At 44.8% G+C, this 25,478-nt stretch overlaps 1 protein-coding gene across 1 annotated transcript in view; it reads right to left on the reverse strand.

Moving 5' to 3' along the window:
- Positions 1 to 25,478, reverse strand: part of TBC1D25 (TBC1 domain family member 25) — a 450,273-nt gene that overhangs the window by 270,374 nt on the left and 154,421 nt on the right. The window lies entirely within an intron of this gene.

The raw sequence follows: 25,478 nt of genomic DNA on the forward strand, positions 1-25,478 counted from the left end.
TAATTGAAACCCTCCCCTCCCCCTTCCTGAATCCACCCTTCAGGGACTGCGGTGGGTGGCTGAGGAGGGGGCTGGTCAGGGAGGTGCCGCGCTCCCCCCGCCCCGGGTCCGGAGGACTGCACCAGCAGCGTGCTACGTGCCATGCGGCAGAGCCACTGGCATCCCTCCACTGATCCGGAGCCTTGATCAGGCCCCCCCACACGCTCTGCAACCCGCGTGAGGTCATTGCTGATAACCCTAACACTCTAGGATCCTCTGCCTCCCAGTCACAGCTGACGGGAACACTTGCCTGTCCCCGTCAGGAGGCCCGTGCTACTGAGGCGCGGACAATTGACCCGGATTAGCTAAATAAACCTGGAAGCTGCACTTTGACACGAGGCTGTGGAGAAATAGGGGCACAGCACTCCTACTGCACAGGAGAATGGGACAATTAAGAATTATAAAAACATCACAACATTCATTTAACCGTGACAAGAACATATCCAACAACAAGTATAAGAGCAAGACCCAAACCAGTGAGGGTGAGGAGGGGTGACAATGCATTACCACTGGCGGTGTCCAAACTAGAAACACAACAGAAAAGGCAAAATCGGAAGCGATTTATTGGCACAGTGTCCTCTCATTAAGACAACAGCCGAGAGTGAGCCCTGAGAGTCTGAAACTCCTTGATCAGGAGCGATAGGGACGCACACAACTCCCTGACCCCTCTAAAAATTAGTGTTGAACTATAAGATTTGGGCAGGGCCACAGAAACACTGACGCTCTATGGTGGGTACATATCACCTCATATGCGATTGTAAAACAGTACACCGAGAGAGTGAGTAGGGTTAATCAGGAAGGTGTGCGCGAACCACAAGACTGCCGACTTAAGCAAAACCCAACCCTAGCTCAATATACCCGGGAAAGATGACAAAAGGAACCGGCAAGAAAAAGGGCCCCATGGATTGTGGGTGTTTCAACTCCTGAAACACCCACAATACCAAGCATGAGTCAAATGGAGAACACTGGAGACGCTCGAGCAACGACTACCTGCTTAATACCATGCAAAGTGGATTTATGGCTATAAATGTCAAACTAGACGACATTGTTTCAACTAAGAGTTCGAAGGCAAGTCTGGAGAAGGGGAGTGGTAGAATGAATGAAGTGGAAGGCAGTAACACTGAAGACACCCTTGCACAGCATAACCACAACATTGTGAATATAAAAACTGAGCTCAACAGAATGAAAAATAAATGTGACGACTTGGAGTCCAGATCTAGACGTAATAATATCTGTGTGATAGGAGTGCCAGAGATGGCATTTAAGGGCCCGATGGAGCCATTCCTCGAGAACCTTCTGAAAACCCTATTTGACCCTGCCAAATTCTCATCGCAGTTCCTTGTGGAGAGAGCACACCGGGCCCTCGGCTTTCCGCCATGCACTGGCCCACCTCCAAGAACCATAATCGCCAAATTATTTAACTACAGAGACCGTGACACCGTCCTTCAACTCTCCCGCAAAGCAGGATCAATACAATACGAATCCAACAACATACATATCTATCCCGACTTCGCTGCTGGAGTGCAGGCACAGAGAAAGACATATGATCCAGTCAAGCGACTCCTAAGGGCACACCAGGTCCCATACTCCTTTATCTTCCCAGCATAACGTAGGATCCAACATGGTGGAATAGCTTACTTTTTTGAAAATCCAACAGAGGCACTGAGATATGTGGAGGCATCGATCCCCCTGCCCCCGTCTCACCAAAATGAAGAACATGATATCCCACTGGTCGGGGACGGCGAACAACCCGGACAAAATGACTGAACTAATACGGAGACATTAAGAAAATACCCTCCAAAGAATCGATAAAACATAGGATGTAGGAATCTAATATATGTTAACAGGTTGGGGTATGTTGCAGCCAATTCAGGCGGACAGGGCAATCAAGCAGCGCCCCATGGAATTTCCATGGTTATGAGGTAGTGTCATCATCAAGGTGGGGCAGATGGTGTGGGTGGGGGGGGTGGAGGAGCTTAGAGTCTTGTTATCGTTCGTATCAAAGAGTTAAGATGATGGAGCCCACTCAGGCCTACGGGCGAGCGAAACTGAAGGGAAAAGTTGTACATGGGTGAATGAGGTCCATACAGCACACATTTTATGTATTATGGACTGTTCAAGACACCGATGCACTGAATATGGCTTCGAAGGTAAGATATAGCCATAAGCTATAGCACAATGGCTGACCATTTAAAGCTAATATCATGGAATGCGCGTGGACTAAATAATCCAATTAAAGTGAGGAAAATATGGGCATACCTAGAGAGACACGCCCCTACGATAATCATGCTAGAAGAGACACGCACACTAGAAGCGACCCACAGACACATTGCAACAAAATGGGGAAAGAACAGATATTACACCAATTATTCATCACAGTCCAGGGGAGTTATCACATTAGTCCATAGGTCAGTAGGATTTAGTGTGAAAACCACAAATATAGATCCGGAAGGGAGCTACATAATGCAGGAACCATAAACAATGTAGGTATAAAACTAGTCACATATGGGCCAAACGGCGACGATCCAACCCCCCCCATGCACACAGCCGCACTGATTGGAAAACCCTGGAATCCCCAATACTATGGGGTGGGAACTGCGCTTGGAGGGAGGAACACCCGGATAAGACAGAGTTCACATACTACTCAACAGCACACAATGCTATGTCAAGAATAGACTATTGGCTGATATCCAAAACGTGGGCAGACAATACCTACAGTACTGAAATACTACCACGCACCTGGTCCGATCACTCCCCGGTGGTACGCTAACTAAAGATTGATCAGGCCTCCGCTCTCACACACTGTGGAGAATGACTCCATCGGCACTGACTGACGATAGCCTGGTAGAAACGCTGAGAATAGAAATCAAATTATTTTTTGTAAACAATGAAGGCTCTGTCGCAAGATATTCCATGTTAAGGAGGCCGTTTAAAGTCTGGTTCAGGGGATAACGACAGCCTCCACGAGAGGCATACTCAAAAACACACGCAAGGAGCTGGCCGAAACTGAGAAAACCCTGAAAAAACTACAGAATGATTACGCCAACATTGGCAACAAACACACCCTAGGAATCATTAAAGAAAACTTGCAAAAATTTTGCGAGCTGGCAGAACGCGAAACTCGATTCATAGCAAAGAATGTTCAGGTGCGGAGATACGGGGAGGGAGAAAGACCGAGCTGTCTACTAGCCCAAATAATCAAAGGGAAACATGATGCACACCAAATTGCCGGTATAATGGGTACGGATGGCACCCGTACTGTGGACGTCAACGTCAAACTATATGTTCGCAAAATGTTATCAAGATTTATATTCGAACGCAGACACGGTGTCCAACGACGAGCTGGATAGATATCTTACGGACACTAAATTACCCTAACTAGACTGCGAGAAAAAGGGGACGATAAATAGCCCTGTGACACTGGAGGAAATAATTGAAGCCATTAAGTCTCTTCGCTCTGGAAAGGCCACCGGCCCGGAAGGATTAGGCATAGAATTATACAAAACACATACAGACATTCTTACCCACCGTCTACTTAAAGTATGGGGTGAGCCATGCGAAACAGGCAGACTGCCGACATAACTCTCAGAAGCCACGATAACTGTTCTCTTGAAACCCAGCAGACCCCCTAATGAAATGTCCTCTTCTTGGCCATTGTCACTTATAAATACGGACGCAAAGTATTGGCAAACAGACTACTCCCATATATGGTAGAGCAAGGTGGTCCAGAAGGCCACTAAGAACGACCAGCGCTAATGCCAATTGTTATGAATATAAAAGGCAGCGTTCAACATGAAATTTTTGAGGGTACCTAGACCAAGAGCCCTCAGTAAGAAACGAGGTAAATGTGATCAGTGAACTACGCCAATTTGCAAATAATGGATCAAACAGTTGAGTTATATTTTTAATTCCATTCCACAGCCTGACGCGTGTTTCGAGCAGAGCTCTTTTTCAAAGGCGATGATCCTTGTCCAAGACGAATAATCAATTGCAATGACAGCCTTCCGGCAACAACTGTATCCTAGGATACAGTTGTTGCCGGAAGGCTGTCATTGCAATTGCAATTAACATTAAGTTCTGGAATTGTTCCCTAGAGTTAATCGCACTATTTATTATTCGTCTTGGACAAGGATCTTCGCCTTTGAAAAAGAGCTCTGCTCGAAACACGTGTCAGGCTGTGGAATGGAATAAAAAATGTAACTCAACTGTTTGATCCATTATTTGCAAATTGGCGCAGTTCACTGATTACATTTACCTTACTCCCATATATGCCCGAATTGGTACACAGACCAATCAGGTTTCATTCCTGGCAGATCCACCACCCTCAATCTACGCTGCCTATTTGGAATACTAGTAGAGATATCCCCTGAAGCGGTGGCAATAGCAATAATACTGAATGCCGAGAAGGCCTTCGATTCCGTTTCTTGGAACTTCTTGTTTGGGGTACCACGTCAATTTGGCCTAGGGAAGGGATTCATCAGCTTCATGACACTGCAATATGCAGAACCTACCGCAAGGGTACAAACCAATAGAAATGACTGACACAATACAACTAGCCAGAGGCACGCGCCAGAGCTGCCCCTTTTCCCCTGTTACTTTTTGTTTTGCATCATCTATTGAACCATTTGGGTGCCGGCTAAGACAACTCTACGGACACAGAGGAATACACATCAGAGGTCCCCCGCAAATAATTTCGCTTTATGCAGACGATACCCTACTGTATCTTAGAAACCCTGAAGAAAATATATGACCTGTACTCGAAGAAATCGACAAATTTAGTCAGAAATATTTCTCCTAACGAATAACACCACCGCTCCCAAGGACCTTCACGGTATGCGTTGGTCTGACAACACTGTTAAGTACCTTGGAGTTAAGGTAGCACGCACACAAATTATTGTATGAAAACAACCACAAAGAATACCCAACTACGCTGGAACATAAATTGAATTTATGGACCAAACACTGATGTCATTATATGGCAGAATTGCAGTACTAAAAATGATAGTCGTGTCAAAACTTTTATATTTTTTCAATAATATTCCGATATGGCCAGGACGTAGGTTTTTCAATAAACTACAATCACTAGCAGCTGCATTCATATGGGGTGGCAGTACCGCCCGTATGAAATGGGACTCATTGGCCGAGTCATTCAGCAAAGGGGGAATTGCTGCCCCAGATCTTGAACAATACTATTTGGCAGCCCAGGCACACTATGCGGGACACTGGTATGGAGAAGGGACCGAGCTGGCACACACTAAATTAGAAGAAAATAGCGCATACTTGATCAGCCAGAAGTCGGTATTACTGACCGACCGATGCATAGAAGAATGCCAATATGACCCAGTCCGAGCCACAGTAGACGCATGGAGGAGGATACACATCAGATTAGACATACAACACCCATATTGTAAAAACATGCCACCGTGGAACTGCCCAGACCTCCCCCATCACAAGACATAGATATCCAAAGACTTTAGGACCCTAACAGAGAAATGACCCTAGGAGACCTCTACCCGGGAGGCAGGTTTGTCACCTTAGATGAATTTAAAGATCAACTGGGTAACAACCCTACGCACGTACTGCAATACTATCGAATGCGCACAGCATTTTTAAAAATGTGGCCTATGTTCCAGCTGGTACCCAAAACTAATGGATGCATGGTAACACAAGGGAACAATAAAAGGGGATTGTTAGCCAAAATATACGCCAAAGTACAGGATGATGCAGTCCAACAGAACTGTGTGAACTGAAATGGGAGAGAGACACCAATACAGAAATAGATGATGCGAAATGGCAGAAAATGTGCAAGTATCACTTAATGCAAGACTCAATTTAAAGTCCAAATATCGAAATTTACCTGCGACAACGTGGAAACGTGGAAACGAAGAGGCGGACACGATACATATGTTCTGGAAATGCCCCTCACTACACAGTTATTGGCAAGTGGTGGCAAATTTACTGGAGGACATGACAGACATCCCCCTTTGAAATACGTATTTAGGGATATTGGCAAGGAAATATAAAAAAGGGGCTTTTCAACATGGGATGTATTATTGCCAAGAAATGTATGCTGTTGAACTGCAAGGCGAAACATGCTCCCACACTCCACACTCCAACAATGGCTTAAAGAACTAGCATTTGCCAATTAGAGGGAGGAGGGATATGTGAACACTGTTGTGGAACCAAGTAAACCCAAAGACACATGGGCAGCATACAGAAGAGTAATGAAAAAAAAACACCATGCATAGACAAAATGATGTAGCGATAAAATGTCGTTTGGTCTGGAAAGGGAATACATGTCAGCCATGTCCACTCTATAACCAGTGACAATTGGCAGTTACACACGCTTATAGGTTTGGGCAATAGAGAAATATTGTTTTTTAGTTGAAAGTGAAAGACAGGTAAGCGATGAACACCCTTATTTGCAATAAGCAAGAGAAATGTATTCAATTTAAATACTAAATTAATTTGATTGATCGAAGTTACGACAATGTAGGAGAACAACATGAAATGTTAGTCTTCTCAGTGGTAAAAATTACATCACATCTAGAGTATACTTACTTGTTACTTGGATTGGGAGGGTGAACTGTTGCGCGATGTTCGTGCGTAAACACCATCATAATCCTCAACATGGACCTTGTGAGGCAGGCTGCATAGCGGTGGTGTGTCTTCTTCAATTATGCAAGCCGAGCATCCAGAGTTTTCTTGGCAGCAGCAGTTCTCCACCTCGGTTGGCATGCCCTTGCAACGACTGCAGGTACACCAGGTGGAAACGTCTTCCATGCAACTAGGCTCAGGCTCTGGTGATTTATCTTCCCAACTATTGTCCGATTCCCCATCGTTTCTGCATCTTTCTCCTTCTCTTTTCATTAGTTCCTATTCGGAATACTCAGGCTCGTATTGGTAGGGCTGTATTGTTGACATTATCCGACAAATATTTAAATAAAATAAAGTACCTCAGTTCTGCTAGTGTAAGTACCTGTTTGCGGGGCTTCGTACTAGGAAGATAGCTGAACAGAGCAGAAACGAGTCACGGGCGATCAGAACTAAATACAGTGAAACGATTGAAAAAGCAATGTTGTCTGCTCAGAAAGGGTCCGTTTATACTTGAGGAAAGAAGCATCCTGGCATTTCCATGGAGACACGTCAATAGCTTGCTCACAGAAAATGTTGACACGAGAAATGCATTGGCGTTGGGAAAAGGGGCGTAAGCGTCTAGTGATGTCAGCCCGAGGAGCGGGCGATCTGTATTCTTGCCGTGAGGGCACTTGAACTTAGGGGGATGCATCAACGAATAAGATAGCACAAGATGGCCGCGCCCAACCCGTTGTTTTCACATGTGTAAAAGTGAGGAAAACTAAGGCAAGATGCAGAGGAAAATGTTTTACGATAGATTACAGTATGCTTAAAAATACATGCCCGAACAATCGGGACAATAACACTTTTGAGCGTACTATCCCTTTAAGCACGGGGCCTGCAGAGTGATTGGCTTGAGGCAGAGGCTATTCGGCAAACAAGCCCCAAGAGCAAAGAAAGTATAGAATAAAAAAGGATCTGTCGGAAAGAACATTAGAACATGGATCTGGCCCAAAGAATATACCATAAAAATCCTTTGAAAAACTGCAGTACAGGTGGAATAACTAGATCGGTACCCTATGCAGGTGTCCTTTCCAAAGCTGAACCAGCAGCTAACTAGTCTGTAACTGTGCAGACATTAAGGCCTCTCCACAGAAGATAACAGAAATTCCACCAAGACTGCTTCTGCACAAAACAGGACAATGTCCATACCACACCATCAGCTAGAAAAACGTATTCAATCTGCTTTTGTACAAGGCTGTGGTTGATGTCTCATATGTTGTGAACAGTAAATTATTTGGGCAATAGTTCTGGTAGCTCAGCCTCTAAAACAAGCAGGAATGAAGAGTCAGGCTGGCCAGGCTCAGATGGAGGACCAACCCCAAGATCCATTCTTAAAAGAGAGGGACCACAGAGGACACCTCATAAGGTTTAGAATGTTGTCATAACAAATGCTCCTGGTGCAGTCTGAAGCCACAAGGATTATGGGGCACCCTGTACTCTTGTAACAGTCACAAGACAATAATCAAAGATCAGTGGGAAGGCCCAAGCAATATCAAAACGAGAACTCACAATGCCCCTGTAGCGGATTTTGGAGAAAATCCTACGTACAGAATAGAGTATACTTCGTTCTGGTTGGAGGCAGTCATGACGATCTGAGAGAGATCCACTCCTGCCCCCAAATGGTGCAAGCAGAGGTCTGTTACATCCTGGAGCTTGTCTCATCTGCAGAATGCAGCCACAGCCTGCCATGTGGGTCCTCTAGGATGTTGATTTTTCCTGCCAGATGTGCTAGTAAGGAGGAGCAAATTCACAGGACCTCTTCTCAAGGTGAAAAATCACCATGTTGTGGTCCATCGCGATCTGATGACACTCTCTTCAGGTAACCAGGAGAAAAAGTATTAGAGCAGTATTGAAAGGGATAAGCTCTAAGAGTCAGCATATTTTCCAGTCTTCGTTAGAGAGGCTGCAGACTGGAAGAACCAATGAGTGTGCTCTGCAACCAAACAAAGCACCATCATCAGGGCCAACTGAAGCCAAAGTGACGAAAGATGATCCCACAGAACAAACAACTGGTGTTCACTACAAAAAAAATTTGGTGAACCAGAGTGAACACTATTATCAGACTGGCCATCTCACCAGACCTAAAACTAAAAGTCCCCATTACAGGGCTCATAGCATTAACATCACATCTAGCACCAGAAAAAAGCACAAGACGAATTCATTCTTTAGTCTCCTAAAGAAAATCTAGATGAAATGCAGAAGCTGCTTGATGTAACCTCAGTACATGGTCTGCAGCCCCCACCAGTCTGATTTTTAAGGACTAAATCTATTAACCAGTTCTTGTTCAATGCAGTTAGACCAGACTTATCTACGGGTTCACACTGAAGAACTTCAAGAATGCATAAGAATGCAGGTCTTCTTGTCCTTGGAAAAAAATGCCTGGAGAATCTGATCCAGGAGGTACGATCTTAAACTTTTCAAAGAAACATGTTCACTATACGAATACCTATACGAGTCTGGAGACCATCTTTTGTTGGGCAAGAAGTATGAATAACAGCCATTCCTGTGTTCCTACACCATACTGGACTGGATGTCATTGTAAGCCATTTCCAAAGGTTTTCTTTAAATCCCAGAACCAGAGTTGTGATCTAATAATGACAATTTCTGGAAAGGTCATCCTTCTGGATAAACCGGTCCAAGGTAATTCACTCCAAGTAGAAAATGTTGGGCCCTGCCATACCTCCCTTCCCCACCCCTAACAGTTGTCACATGAAGAAAGTCCTCTTCATTAAATCACCTTTCAACTGAATGATCCCGAGGGCAGCCACTTCCAGTGCCAGAGCAAGAAGACTGATGGGAATGATTTTGTGGCCTCCATTTTTTCTGGAAAGACTTAGAAAACGAAAAAGATATGAAGCTATGAAATGAATGAGGATGTCCCATGGCCAGTGTGGATATAAGAGGTGTGGCAGCATCTCAGGAATGTATTAATTAGCCTTTAAGCCAAAAAGGTGCATAGAGTGCAAGGCTATGTCAATCAATTTGTACAGAAGGTCGCGTGACAAACTTGGTATTTACATCCATTTAAAGACAATCCCAAGCTCAGATCTGATGTCAAATGCGCAAGGACTGCTGCACTGCAGGCAGTTGACCTCACAGGCTGTTGACTGCCTCTCCCAGTGCTGCACACCTACCTTAGCACCTTGGCGTTTTGTTCCTGCATGGCACCCTCTTCAACGCTGCACTTGAAATGTGTGGCAACCATCTTTTAAATGTTTTGGCTCCCTTTTGGCCCGTTTTCCACGAGAACGGAGCGGGAACCATCTTACATTGGAGACTGTAGGTAAATAGGCATTTGTACTCCAAAGTGTATCTGGTTTTACCGTGGAGAAGGGCTAGGCGATATAGCAAGTTTTGGGGATATATTGATATATTTTTCAAAGCGATACAGGATTAGACAAGATATATATATATTCACTAACAATAAACGTTTTAAAGGGACGTTATGGTTAAGTTGCACCACTAAAAACCTATGAAAGTCAATGGAAAAACGTTGCTACAGGGAAAACCTAAAAACCCCAGAAATGTGCAAGTTATGGTACGGTACGCAACCATAACTCGTGCTACCACTGTGCACTGCAAGGACTAACACCCATGACATCAAAGATGACATCATAAACATCATTGATGACATCACTGATGACATCACATGTATATTTAGTTGTTATAAAAAGCCTCCAGAAGGGATTGTCTTTGTTATGTTGTCATAAACTATCAGAGATCATGGGGAGAACTTTCATTGCATAAGTAGGCAATTACACAAGGCATTTCTATAAACAGTATTGCATTACACATTTACATTACAAGGCCAAACTCATGTACAACCGTAAGCAGTGTGTGCAGCATGCATAATACAGGTGCAATATCCACATTTTTCCCCCATGTTGCACAGTGAAATGATGCATGCTTACTGTTAGACTTTTGTGGACTGTAATATGATACGTAGCTACCAATCCCTCAGTTACTACATAAATTTTCTACTGCACACAAAACTGAAAGACAGCACAACACATACCAATAGCAGCATAGACAAAGAAAGTAAAGTAAGCAAAAACGTAGCAGTACTACCAAAGTGTTCATAACCTAATTGATTATATTAATGCACAGAAATAAGTGATGTATTTCAGGCTTCCTTCTTCACCTATATATATGTGTAGCATATGATGTCTCTGAACCCTAAGGAAAGCAGCGTAAGAACATATGAGAACGGTAAGGTGTACAAATGTAGTACCTTCTCACTTTGCAATTCCTCACTGCTAGTGAAGAAAATCACCTAGTGTACATATCTCACTAAACTAAAAAAGAGGGAGCCAGACTTGTGATGTCATCAAGTGGACAAAAAAATATGTTTCCTTCCACACTATCGACCTAAAGCAACGTTTTATACTTGGAAGCATTGACAAAATGCACTACAGTGTGTGTTGGACAATTTTATCCCCAATGAACCCAAAGAGTACAGTCACGCAAACAGTATGTCTACACAAAGCACAGTACCAGTCTTTTCCACTGGATACGTGGAAGGGAAAGTGCCAAGTATGAGGGTTCAAAACTATCCTCAGTAACCTCCGAAATCACCACTTAAGCAAATGAGTCACCAGCTCTCCGACAATAGTCATAACTCCAACACATATGGACCTTGCACCACGTAAATCCGTAAGTGGGCAGTACCAGTTCAAAATGTACACAGATGTCCAAATAACCACAGGAATGCACAAGCTTCTCTACGTATCCTTCACAAACGGGACACTGTAAACAGTTAGAAAACACCACCTGGTATCTAACTGCAACCGGAATACGACTATGTTATTTGCAGCATCACAACTACCCAACTCAACCTTGAACAACTACTGTGCTACAAACATAGCGTCAAACACTTCCAAAGTATAAGCAGTTACAGGTCATCAGTAAACTGATACACCCGGATCAGACAGGCTATGTCCCCAACAGAAATATAACTCACAACCACAGGCGACTCCACCGGGTGATTGAAGAGGGGAACAGAAGCGATGAGGAAATGGCGGTGGTGTCCCTAGATGCAGTCAAGGCTTTTGATTCAGTGAGGTGGCCATGGTTGCTGGCGGCCCTGGAAGAATACGGGATGGGGGCGGGTTATGTTAGGTGGGCAAAATTGTTGTACAGTGAACCACTGGCCAGAGTACGCACGGGATCGGTGATATCTGAGAGGTGGCAACTCAGTAGAGGCACCAGACAAGGGTGCCCCTGGACCCCGATGTTATTATATATTCTGGCCCTGGAGCACTTAGCAGTGTACCTCAGACAACAATATGACATGGTCGGTATTGAAGCAGGGGGAGAGAAACACCTAATATCCCTATATGCTGACGATTTGTTACTGTATTTGAAATATCCGGAGGAAAATCTTCAGTATATTCTAGAGGTCATGGAAAAGTATGCAGAACTGTCCGGCATAGCGGTAAACCCCCAAAGTTCGAGCATGTTCCCATTGGGGAGCTACATAGGAGCCCCTCTGGAACGATTGCCAGTGTTGTCCGTACCTTGGGCGGCTGATTCTTTCCGCTACCTCGGAATAGATGTGTATCATACTGTGGAGGGGGAACACTTGCATAACACCGAGGTGGCTGTGAAGAAAATCCGCACGAATATGAAGTTTTGGGAGAAGCTGCCGCTGGCGATGATGGGGCGGGGGGCGATGCTCAAATTGGTGGTCCTGCCTAGGCTGTTACATTTCTTCAGTAATATACCATACCTGATACCCAAGAAGTTTTTTGCCAAACTGAACAGCATGTGTAGGGACTTCCTGTGGCACGGCACCCGCAATAGAGTGGCGCTATGGAAGCTACAGAACTTCCATGATAGAGGGGGCATCAAGCTGCCGAACTTTGAGGCCTATTATGTAGCCAGTCAATTGCAATATGTAACCAAATGGCTCTCTGATGAAGAAACTCCTGAATCTAGGCTGTTTGGGCAGGACTGCACCCCGTTTTACCTAAAAGAGATTATCTGGGTTCCTAGACTTGAAAGGAATGAACGCCCCGGTATGCTGTTGCTTGGGTGGAAGATGTGGCACAGAGTATGCCAACTGATGGAGGACCCGTGCCCGTGTTCCCCACAGGTGCCACTAGTTGCCTTAACTAAGGGAAACAACCAGCTCAGGATGATAATCAGGACCTATTGGGAATCGGTTGGGCTGGCCACATTGGGAGACATATGGCAAGAAGGGGCTATTAAAGAATTCGAAGACCTGTGAGAAGAGACAGGCTTGCATGGAGGACAATATGTCACGTATCTTAGGCTAGTGCAGACTATTCGCAAAACCTGGCCGGAGACTGTACTGGCGGAAGAACCAGACGCTCTAATCCGAACAATATACGACATATCGGAGGGAGGGCACGAGATCTCTAGACTATATGAGATGGTGATGACCCGGGTGGGGAAGGATTTGACTGATCTGAGGCTGGACTGGGAAGCGGAGGTGGGAGCACAGTTGACCGATGGAATGTGGGAACGGGCCATAGGATACCACAAGAAAGTGTCCAGAAATGCTAGATTGCAGCAGATACAGTTATACATAACGCATAGAGCCTATATGACCACGAAAAGAATATCTAAGTTTGCAAACGCAGGAAGACAAGCATGCCCGAAATGCGATGAGGAAGACGCTGATATGACGCACATGTTCTGGTCTTGCCCAGTGATTGAAGCTTTTTGGGGGGAAGTGGCACGGAAACTAGCGGATAAAGGGGTCCCGCTAAACATAGATACGGCCTGGGCCTGCCTGCTGGGAGGGTTTCCCAGACCACGGAACACTAAACACCTTGGGAAACTGAGGGACCTGGCATATGTGCTTGCTAAAAGAAGGATAGCCATGGGCTGGAAGCAATGCCACAAGCCACGGGTAGAGGTATGGTGGCGGGACTTGCAAAAATGGGCGGAGGGTGAAACGGTGGTGTGGCAGGAGGCCTATAGCAATTGCGGGGAGGAAGATGTAGGCAACCTGACGGCTTGGAGAATGTTAATAACAGGACTGTTTGGCACAGTAGTGGATCCTGCAGCTTCGGAAGGAAGCGATACCCAGCCACACGCAGCGGATACAGAACCGGAAATGCAAATAAGCTCTTGAGAGGGGGGGGGGGGAATTGGGGTGCAGTAATGAGTGTTAATTGATGTTCACGAGTCTATTGTAAATAATGCTGCAAGTTTGGTTTGTATCATTTACTTTCAAAATAAAAATTAAAAAAAAAAAAAAAAGTATAAGCAGTTACAATACGCCAACAGGTACGCAACTACGGTCATAATACTGCATTAGCACAGAACAATGTCATAATACTTGCAAACCACCAGCAGAAACCAAATGCATAAAGAAACAAATGGTACAAAAAGGAAGCAGTAAAACATTTACAAATCACCACCTGCTATAGAACGCCACCCATCCTACCAACATGTATAGTCCAGATATCGTACACCATTACATTTCCTCCCACTTCAAGAGTACACCTTTAAAAGTACTGCAACCACTCCAAATGTCACTCATTCATTGTGCACCATAGTACCAACGAAATTTCGAAAGTTTTTATTTGATCCAGCATGGATTTACTTTCCCCACAGACCCAATGATCATTCAAAGTACCACAGGAACTGCGCCGATTGCACAGTACACTAGTTCAAAGCATAGTACTTACGAAGTGCTAGTTATGAGGGTCCACAAAATTAAGAAATGTATGCTATGCAGCGGACTGCAAAATAACGAAATACCTGCGCTAGCATATTGTGTTCTCTTTTCCCACAGATAATGCAGCAACCTGTACGACAACATTTTACACTCCATAGACAAAACACGGTGCAGGCCTTCCTCAATCCAAACAGTAAGTCTGCAACGATTGCTATTTTACTTGTGTACAATATTCACAGTGCAATTTGTGCACTTATTTCTGCTATACACATACCAATACCACCACTGACAATGCACACCTATATTACACTTTGCAGCTTGTGGCCACGCCCTACACGCTTCACTACACCCTGTACATTGTAGGGCTTCCAGCCATACACTTAACATTATGCACCCTGCCCACTATTGCCTCTGCACTGCAGAACTATACATACAAACATCTATCCAGGTACGACTAACCCCACACATAACACAGCCACCTACCCCTTAGCCACTGCAGTTTACATTGGCTGCTATTTCTTCCACAGAATACATAACCTGTTTCCTACATACACTGGTCACCTAACCCTATCATAGGTGCACACACTGAATTAACACTACAGTAACCTACCCAACAATCTGCACAATCACAACAATACAACTTCATGCATGCATCAATACATCTTACGTAACTGTCCTAACTTCTGCAACAATTGGCTCCTTGCTTTCCACTGGCACCATGCAGGCCATTAGATCACCGTCATTGTTATGTACACCATTTCTAAGAAACGTAGCCAACCCATATTTCACTGCAGCGCATACATCATAGCTCCCCAGCCACTTTGCAACCACTGCCTTATTGCTTAACTTTTTAAACTTCTGTTACCCTTTTTTCTTGTGTAAAGAAAACACCATTTACAGCCCATAACAGCCTTACAATGTTAGACAAACATTCACACTAACTGCTGTCCTTTCCTAAACAGTAGACCCAAGAAAGGTCATGCAATACGACACCAAACTGTGTACGATGGACCACCCACCCCTGTGTTCTGAAACTGCGAACACAGTCTCACATTACCCACCGTTGCCTCATAACAGACCGCACATATAACTTGTCCTTACCCACTGTAAAAGCACATTTTATGTATTTTTCCATCTGTGCATTCACCTGATCATTTGTACGTTCACATCATATCTACTTGTACGTTGCACTATCTTTACCGTAATGACACTACCAACATTCGTAAATACATGCTACAATTGACACACGTTGCCGGCTGATTCCTTCCTTTTTTCCTGCATCATCTCCGAAATCGAAACCTAACATACCTCTCCTTAAACAGGACAAACGCTCATTGTAAAACAGCCTTGAGGAGGAAGCACGTTTAGCTCCAAGGTCAGATATTGTATAGAAGTCTAGCAAAAAAAAGATATATAACTTGCACTGTAGTTCCTCTGTCCATGTGCCCCAAAGGTACTCTGCAACGATTTCATACGCCGTACACTACAATTTCACGCCCTCTTAATAGAAGCATGGCATTTGCAGAAATTATGCAAGTACATCTTTACATCGTGTATTACGATAAACATTTATTAACGTGCTCCTCAGTATGCATATTTAAAAACTTGCTCTACCGCTCACTTTCTCTCCGTACATTAAATGGACCGTTGTGACGGCAGCAAACAAACGCTGTTACACTGCCATGTCTCCACCATTCCCAGTAAATTGCAACTGTCCTTGTACTTTCTTTTGCTGCCATTCTTCCCCCACCCCCTCCAAATGCAGACATACAAAGCACGAACATGGAACGCAAGTCGTACACTAAAGCACCTCACCTTCTGGGCATTCGTACACTGCTACATTCCCTGTTCTCCCCTTTGTATGCCCTTTCACACAATTACTATGTCTACGCACCCTCAGTGTACTATACGTTATAACGGCCACAGGTGCACGTAGCGGTCAATCTGCACACAAACATGTACGGCTCACATTTAATTGACGTGCTTTTTACCAAAGCAGCTCCTCCATTCTCCAGCAATCCGAGGTGACCCCCATTACGTTTCTTATTGTATTACTTTCTTTGCAGACACATAGACACATTGTGCCGTGGGTCCAACTACACTCGCTACCACGGTCAACTTTTGTAAAAAAAAAAAAATAAAAAAAAAAAGCAACACATGAAAACAGCATCTAGTCCCAACGGTTCCAAGACATTTTCTTGTGTGCAGCCGTACAATCACAGTATTGCCTACAAACCAGACACCAAGGTAAATTCAGAAAGTGGGATCGTTCTATTATATGTGCGCTCGTTTCCACTCTCGTATCATCTAAGTCACAATCTTTTAAAAAACAATTCTTTTATATAAAAAAAAACAAGGGCATGGTAGCGAGTAAACTCCTCCCTCAAACTTCCCACAGAGTTTAATATTAAGTAATAGTAAGAATTTGGGTTTGGGCGGGTGTCTCGCGCTCAAACCACTAATAGCTAGCACAGTGCGGTTTGCGTCTTAATATTTTCAATCAATTTGCTGCGGACGATATCTATAACACTCTATCTTCAATATCCGGGTTCAAATAGCCACAACCACCTGTTGTGTGTATCCATTTAAGGGGATCAATCCCTCCTATGTTAAAGCAGGTCAGTGCCTTTATGCATAGCCTCTCGGGATAGGAAAGTATAGCACAAACCTCAGAATGAAAATACAATAACTGCACTTGGGACATCTGTCAAAAACGTACTCAAGAAAAGGGAAATTTTCAAACAAGTGTGAGCCCTGAGAATGACCTGCGGTCGAAACACATGTCGGCTGTTTGCTATACAAGAAATTAAACAAGAACCATTGGAGTCATTGTGGACTGTGCTAACTATTAGTGGTTTGAGCGCGAGACACCCTCCCAAAAATTCTTCCACAGACACCAATGTAGTGGGTTCACATATGGCGCTACACACTAATACACAATTCATCTACTCTTATTCCTCTTTCTACTGAGATATCTTGCACCCTACTGCGCGTGCCACTCCTTCCACTTCCTACAGACGGCTGGTGGACCAACCATTGGAAGATTACCATAAGCAAGGTCTTTTCCATCGTTATTATCTGGGCCGACCGCTATGGGCCAGTATGTCCACTTGCGGTTCCTGCTATATGAACCAACCTGCAAACCTTTATTCTATAAGCCATCCCAGAGGCACCAGATGCTACCTTCACTACCTTTCAAAGAAAATGTATTCTTCCACACGGGCCACCAAGCAGCACTACGTACTCCTTTTCCCACTGTGCTACAGAAGTACAGAATTGCACAGACGGCATTGGTCACTGGATTTTGTTTGCGAAATAAAAGAGCGGTGAATCCACCAACTGCCACGTTGTCGTTTACATTCTGTGGCAAAAGAAAGCACTTCCAACCACTCACTGTATTGTTATTAAAGTATGGAATGATCTGGAACTGTAAACTCTGTCTGCGCATGTCTGCTTTTGCTTATGTTGTTCCGTTCCAGAGCTAGGTGCTCACATGACAGAGTGCGCTACGCTTGGCACGCACATAAAATAAATACCTGGACTGCACGCCGTGAGGAACGACTATCCACAAGTGAAGTCACTAACGCCAGTGACTGCTGCGATGGTGTAGGCGGCACACGAATATCTAACGGAAGCGATGCACATATTACAATTCCACACACTTAAAGCTCCACCCGCTTCCTTTCGCCATCTAAACAAGTACACAAAAAAAAACTGTCAGATGGCCTGCCATCCTGTATATAGCTGGATTTAACAGCGTTCATGATGTTGTCGGCTACAAATGTATGTCTGTTGGACTGTACATTCACCATAATAATACTTATTAGCTTGTGTCATGTCGCTCCGCCTTCCTTTGCTCTCAAAGTACAGGGTATTATGAGAGGTGTACCATACTGTACATTAATTGTGTCATCTCAGTATGTGAATGGCAACAAGGCCAATAATGGTCACCATATTCACGTGCTGTCACTTCACGCCACCTCTTCTGGTATGCCAACTGCAAAATTTCCTCCACAACCATGCTGCGACAGTGAGCACCCACAGGAAACATACATATTTCCAGCCGTGTACGCTGGACTTGCATATCAGTGTAAGAACTGACCCAAAGAAGGGAACATTCTTAAACCTACTTCCGAACAATGTCCACATTGTTACATCAAACGCCCGTAGCCATCCATACACGGCAGTACGCGCTTGCCACTCCCAACACAACATGGTACACCGATTACAACAATCCCTATCCCATCTACAATACACTCTCCCCATCCCCAATAGCCTCTGAAGGTTGTCGCCTGCGCACCTACCCCACAACGCTTTATGTGTTAGTATCTGCGTACATGGGCCATGTCGCAAACGTTATGCAGTAAAACAATTCTTGCATTTGCCACTTTTTTACTGCACTCCCAGAACCGAACTCTGTTCACGTCCACACCCCTCCTAACGCAAATGGTGTCTTATCTCACCAATGCCCCTTTACGACCTGCACCATGTCCTCCACATTGATTCTACAAAGGCGCAGATCTTGCGACACTTGCATATTTACAAGTGTATTGTATGGCACAAGGTTATAATAACTTATGCAAATGACCTAAGGCAAACTGAAAGTACTCTTTGTACATAGGTCTTCAAGCCATATACCAATATCACAGTACTCCCATACATAGCAGCATTGTGTTGCAGGTTTCTTAGCAAGAGCCTACTTCTTTGCCACACCCACTGCAAAGCAATACACCCATGCATGGAAACATGTCAGCACTTACCCTTTCTGTCCACAGGTACATATCGGTTCAGTAATGAACGCAATGAAGTCAACTTTCTGTTACCTACTTCCAACCAGTGCCCACCCTCTTATGTCCAAGGGCCCCAGCCATGCACACAAGGAAGTATGGGTTTTGCAAACACAGTATAGCATAGCACTCAGACTGCAAATATCCTCATATTCTCTCCAATGCACTCCCCATCCCTAATGGAGTCTGCCTGCACTCACCACAAAATGATACTCGCCTCCACAACTGCCCACCAATAAACTATCTGCGAGTACCTGCGTACAAATTCCTTCCATCTGCCAATGTCTAAGTGCCCTCCCTAAAGCAAGGCTGTGCCCAAGCCCTAGGCTCTTGGGTACATAGGCAGAGGCCTACGGCCTCCGCCCATGCACCCGATTGCCTAGTCCTACTACACACCCACTGAAAGGCAATAAAGTCATGCATGTTAACATTTCCCACAGTGATTTACTGCCTACAATTAAATATAGATACAGCAACGGACTCTAACAAGGCAACATTCTCACACCTACTTCCAACCAGTGACAACACTTTTACGGCCAAGGGCCGTACCCATGCCCACAAACCAGTATGGGTTTTGCAGGCACAAGACAACATGGCACTCTGACAGCAAATATCCTCATTGTCGCCAATGCACTCCCTATCCCCAATAGTCTGCCTGCACTCACCAGAAAATGATACTCGCCTCCACAACTAAAGTACATGTGAGTACCTGTGTACAAATTCCTTCCATGTGCCAATGTCTGACGGCCCTCCCTAAAACAAGGCTGTGGCCAAGCCGTACAGTCTTGGTTACATAGACAGAGGCTATAAACCCAATACCCTACTCCGTCAACACACCCACTGAAATGCAATATAGACATGCATACTACCATGTGGCCACATACTTTTCCTGACTACCGGTACGTGTGGGTACAGTAACGAAGTCAAACAACGCAACATTCTCCAACCTACTTCCAACCAGTGGCCAAACTAACATCCAATAGCCCTGGCCAAGCACACAATCCAGTACACCTTTGCAGGCACAACACACCGTCATACATCAACTGCAAATACCCTCATATTACCTCCAATTCACTCGCCACCCCCAATGCAGTCTACCTGGACTCAATGTACTCTTTCTACGTATGTGGGCAATTCACACACCATTATCACAGTCCTCCCATACATACCTACAATGCATTTCAGGTAGTGTGCCCAACACCTATGCTACTCTTTGTACATGTGTGCTATCCACATATCAATCGTACAGTACTCCCATACATTGCAGAATTTCGTTGCGGTTTCATTGCCAACAACCTACTCCTTCCCCACACCCACTGCAAAGCAATGCAGCCATTCAATGAAATGTGTGACCACCTAACTTTCCTGTCTACAGGTACATATTGGTACAGTAATGAACCCAATCAAGGCAACATTCTATAACCTACTTCCAACCAGTGGCCACCCTGTTTTGTCCAAAGGCCCCAGCCATGCACACAAACCATTAGGGGTTTTGCAGGCACAACACAACATAGCACTCTTAACTGCAAATATCGCCATATTGTCAATGTCTAACTGCCCTGCGTAACGCAAACTTGTGCCCAAGCCAGAGGCTCTTCGTTACGCACCCAATTGCCTAGTCCTAATACACACACACTGGAAGGCAATAGAGGCACGCATGCTAACATTTCCCATGGTGCTTTCCTGCCGAACCCGTACGTATAACTACACTAAAGGAGCCAACCAAAGCAACATTCACACTCCTACTTTCAACCAGTGCCCACACTGTTACAGGCAAGGGCCTTGCACACAAGGCAGTATGGCCTTTGGAGGCACAACACAACATAGTACACCAACTGCAAATATCCTCATATTATCTCCAAGGCACTCCCCATCCCCTATACAGCCTGCCTACAGTGACCAACATATTATAGTCCCCTGTTCACATAACCACCAATCCAGTGTATGTCAGTAGATGCGGGAATGGTCCATATCGCAAAAGTGTGCTGCCAAACAATCCTTCCTTTTCTCTGGGTCGTTATGGTCTCCCTTGCAGCAACAGTGTGAGCAAATTCGCCTGCATACCTAACCGCCAAGTGCCTCACTCTCCCTTGCATACAGCCATTACATTACAGGGGCGGTGCCCAAACCCTAGGCTCTTTCTACATTGCATGGCCATGCAGTGAAAAGGCTACACCTTACCCAGACTCACTGCAAGCCAAGTCATAGAAGCAGGTTAATATTTTGTCACAAACCCACAGCTGCAAAATAACGCAAACGCATGACGTCAACATAACCACCGGCAGCCGTAGCTTACAGCCATTGCCAATATCTTCGCTCCCCCTCCTTCACCCAGCCGATCCTGCAACCATTGTTTCCAACGCCTTTCGGCGCACCACTATCCTCAGATACACCATGGCGGCGTCTCCCAAAAGCTTTGACGCAGAGCATGCTTCACTCCAGCCAACCACCGGCCGCGTCCACTGATCGTCGACAGCACGGCGTACCGCAGGCTAATGAGACACCGGTCCGCAGAGCAAACAGGGAAATGGGTCGAGATATCACATTTTTTGGGACGTACATTTCAGTGTTTTGCAAATAAATTATCGGTCCAATTTCAACCAAACACACAAAAGCACACTTCCATTCAGTTTTTGAAAAAAAAAAAAAAAAAAAAAGTTCAGCCCCCAATAACTTTTACCCCCTCCACGAAACCTCGCCCAACTTAGCGAAAAAAATTCAGAGCCAGCCATATATTTTTTTTGCAAAGTTTGGTTAGGATTCGTCCAGGGAAAGCGAAGTTATAAACTGCCGAAAAAGTGCTCTTCCTATGAGTTTAGCAACTTAACCATAACTACACGCCCGCTAACACGGGCCGTGTAATATCGGATAGCCATTGAGCAGAAAAATATCGAGATATGACTTTTGGTCCATATCGTCCAGCCCTACTGTGGAGCGCTTTCATTGGGCTCTCTTCTTGGATTATCGTCTGTATGCCATTAGGTCACAGACCATCCAATGTGGCCCTTCTTGCTCGTTTCAGCCCACATGCCTGTAGGTCACCTCTCCCTGGAATTGCATAAGTCTGTTGCTGTTGTACAACCACCTTGGGTATATTGTTATGTTCTGTATTCTGTTATGTTGAGGAGTTAGGCATTTTGTGTTCTAATCAGTCTGTCTTATACGTCCACGGTGCAAGCTGATGTGCTGGCCAGTTTTCCCTTTCACCTGGATTTATTCAGATGTCTTTTCCTTTGTATAAAACTGGGCCCATCTCATGATTCACTCAGGCCCCCATGGAGTCCAAAGTAGTAAGAACCGTCTTCAATTTCTTAAAAAGGCTTTTAGATAGATATCGACAGGCATGCGTTTTGCTGTATTGCTCCTCACTAGATGTGGCATTGATTGCGCACAGGCGGAGGCTCAATGAGACAAATTGCTACCTGACAACAAATTGTGCAACTTTTTAGATTACATAACTGGGAGCAGTTTACGGCCAGTGTTCATCTTTAAACAGGCTCTTGATGTTGGAACCATGAAGCAATGTAGTATAGTTGTGTTCCGAATCAGAGTTCATAAGTGTTTGTTTGGCATCAGTTGGCTGTGGGAGCCAAAAAGATCTCCTGGTAGTTTTTGGCGTCAAGCTAACCAGGCTCTTCTAGGCTACAAGCAGGAGCTAAATAGCTCCCAGCTTCCCTCAATTTCGAACCCTGCGCCTATAGGCATCCATCCAACCTTAACCTGATCTTGCAAACTCTAAATAAAATACAATCCAAATCTAGCCAAATCCCTGTGGTCATTTTTCAGCATCACCACAGTAGCTAGTGGTGGGGGAAGTATGAATCTACTAGTTGGACTTTGCATTTTAAGCAATAAAACAACTGCACTTTAAATGTGTTGATTTGTAGGCCCAAACATATGGGAAAAGACTCCATGTCCCAAAATCCTAACAGAAGTAGGGTTAACAGCTAGGGCTGGGTGGAAGTGCCGGACACATCATGGGGCTACTTATCACAGCTTTCATGCAATGTAGTCCCTTTGCTGCAGATCAATCAGGCTGTCCAATGTCAAGTGTTAGATCATCCACAGTTCTAGCCTCCAGGCCAACAACATCCCGCAGCAAAACTTCTACTTGCATATCTGCATTAACATGGGCAAAATAAGTTTCACTACGGAGTAAAGGAGCAAACTGGCATGAAGGGGGGGAAAAAGGAGTAGAAAATCTCATTTGACAATACAGTAGCTCTTGCTATGCATTTTTTCAGATATTGATATAAACCAAGGAGTAAAGTTAAATGGCGAAGTGGCCAGGAGGTGGTCAGTCTTACTGCAAGTTCAAAATGTTCTTACTCAGAGGTTACTTTGTTTATAGAATACAATTATGTGGCTAAATAATATAAAGTTACACCATTTCCCCACTTTGATACTAGGCAGCTTTCATTAGTTACACCCCTACACATTCTGGCTAAGATATACCCCAAGAGCTAGTTCACAACCCAGTAGACTTTTTAGGTCCCCATTCGCCTGAGGACTGGATAAAGTAGATGTCAGTTTGTGGCATATAAGCCGTTTGTGAGAGGATGGTGTCATAATTTGGGCACATTATTAACAGGCCCCAAGTTTGTATTCTCTTTGCACACTATTAAGAGATTTTACATTACTTGAAATAACTTTTACTGATCTCATGCATTAGCCTTTGCGTATTTACTAGCAGTTGTGACAAATCTTCGGAAGTTATCCCTTCTCCCCTAGGGGAAATCACCTCCCTGGCCTCATGAGGAGGGGAGGTCGCTACCCGATAGTTCCCCTGGGGGTGGTACTCAACGGGAGTATCTCAAGGGGAGGGATTCCCCCTCCTCCCCCCGTGGGACAGGGGACAGCTATCTGAAGAAAACACAGTATTTTTCCTAACCACCAAGCCATAACCTCCTTCCATCCCTTCCCCAATCCTCTATATTTCTCGGTAAAATAGATAAAGATGACAGTCTAGAAAACACTGACACCAAAATGTATAATATTTTCTTATGGGCAAGTGAAGTTCGTACTGAGACGAAGAGTTACTGGGCTAACAAAAGCAGTTGAGAACCAGAGGGCGCGGTCTAATCTTCTTCGTCACCTGATTGACGAAGGCCAAGACCTATTCAAAAACAAAGAGGGAAAAGGCGAGAGAGAGACTTCCTCCTGTTATGGACTGGGAGTTTGGCAACCGGCGAGTCAACCGAAGCAGGAGAAGCAGAAAAGGACGAGATGGTATCCAGGTGAGAGGCATGTCTCCCGGAGCTCCCATGCCGCTGATCCGATTTGGGAAACGAAAACAAGCACTTCCCATCGGTTCAGGGAGCTTGGATGTCAGAGGAACACCGTTGAACTGCTGGTGATAGCCGGCACATTCACCCAAAACCAAGAGAGCCAGAGGAGGACCCGAGCGTGATCGGAAGAGCCAGAAGACAGCAACAGAGACGGGTGATCATACGGCAGAGGATTGGGGCACTGGGACAATAGCTGGGAAGTATATAACAATACTTCCTAGTGAAAGCTAGGTCTGGGACCAGCACCAAGCAAGAAGGGAATGATTCCTTTGTGGCAGTACCTATGATATCTGGAAACCTAGTTTACCCTAAAACAAAATGGACGGGGAAAAAACCCTGGGACAGGAAAAAAGCTAATATTATGTAGTGAGAAAGATGGTCAAGTGGACAAGAGAATATACCTAGCAGGTTAGTGAACCAGGTATATTTTCTGTGATTCAGAGAAGCTGAAAATCCAGGAGACTAAGGTAAGTAGGAACCACCTCCTAACTTATTTGGAGCAGTGCCCAACGAAACCAAGTCTGCCAACCAGTGTCAAGGACCCAATACAGCTTTGAATTGTGTTCAAGCTATTCTTCTGTGGCGGAGTACCTGGTGAAAAAGAACCAGGTCTGCCAGTCGGGGACCCTGAAACCTTAAGAGGAAGCCGGAGAAGGTCCAACCAGGAAATAGAGATTTCCCCAACAATTGCAGAACTGTATTGCAAGCCTAAAGGAGGCTGGGGTAGGGAGACAACCCTCCCTGAGCAGTTTATGAACTTTACAAGAAGCCTGAACAAGGAGAGTTATTGCCAACAACTTAAGGAAAAGAAGGTTCCAGAACTGTCTTTTGTCCAGGGGAAGGGAGCCACACCCTTTGGCTAGAAAGACCTTCTTTTCTTGGAGTGCAAGGGACAGAGTTAGGATTCTTACATTTGGACCTTTGCTTTTGGACATTCTGACAATGACACTAGTTACTTTGTTTGAGGCAGGGAAACCCCTCTTAGAGTTAGGGCAAGATAGGGTTTTCTTTTCAATTTTGCACTTGAATGAAAGTTTCTAATAATCACCATAACCCCTCTGTGTCCGGGTCTTA

The sequence above is a fragment of the Ambystoma mexicanum genome, chromosome 2q, assembly GCF_040938575.1.
Source record: "Ambystoma mexicanum isolate Mex_15411 chromosome 2q, UKY_AmexF1_1, whole genome shotgun sequence".
NCBI lineage: Eukaryota > Metazoa > Chordata > Amphibia > Caudata > Ambystomatidae > Ambystoma > Ambystoma mexicanum.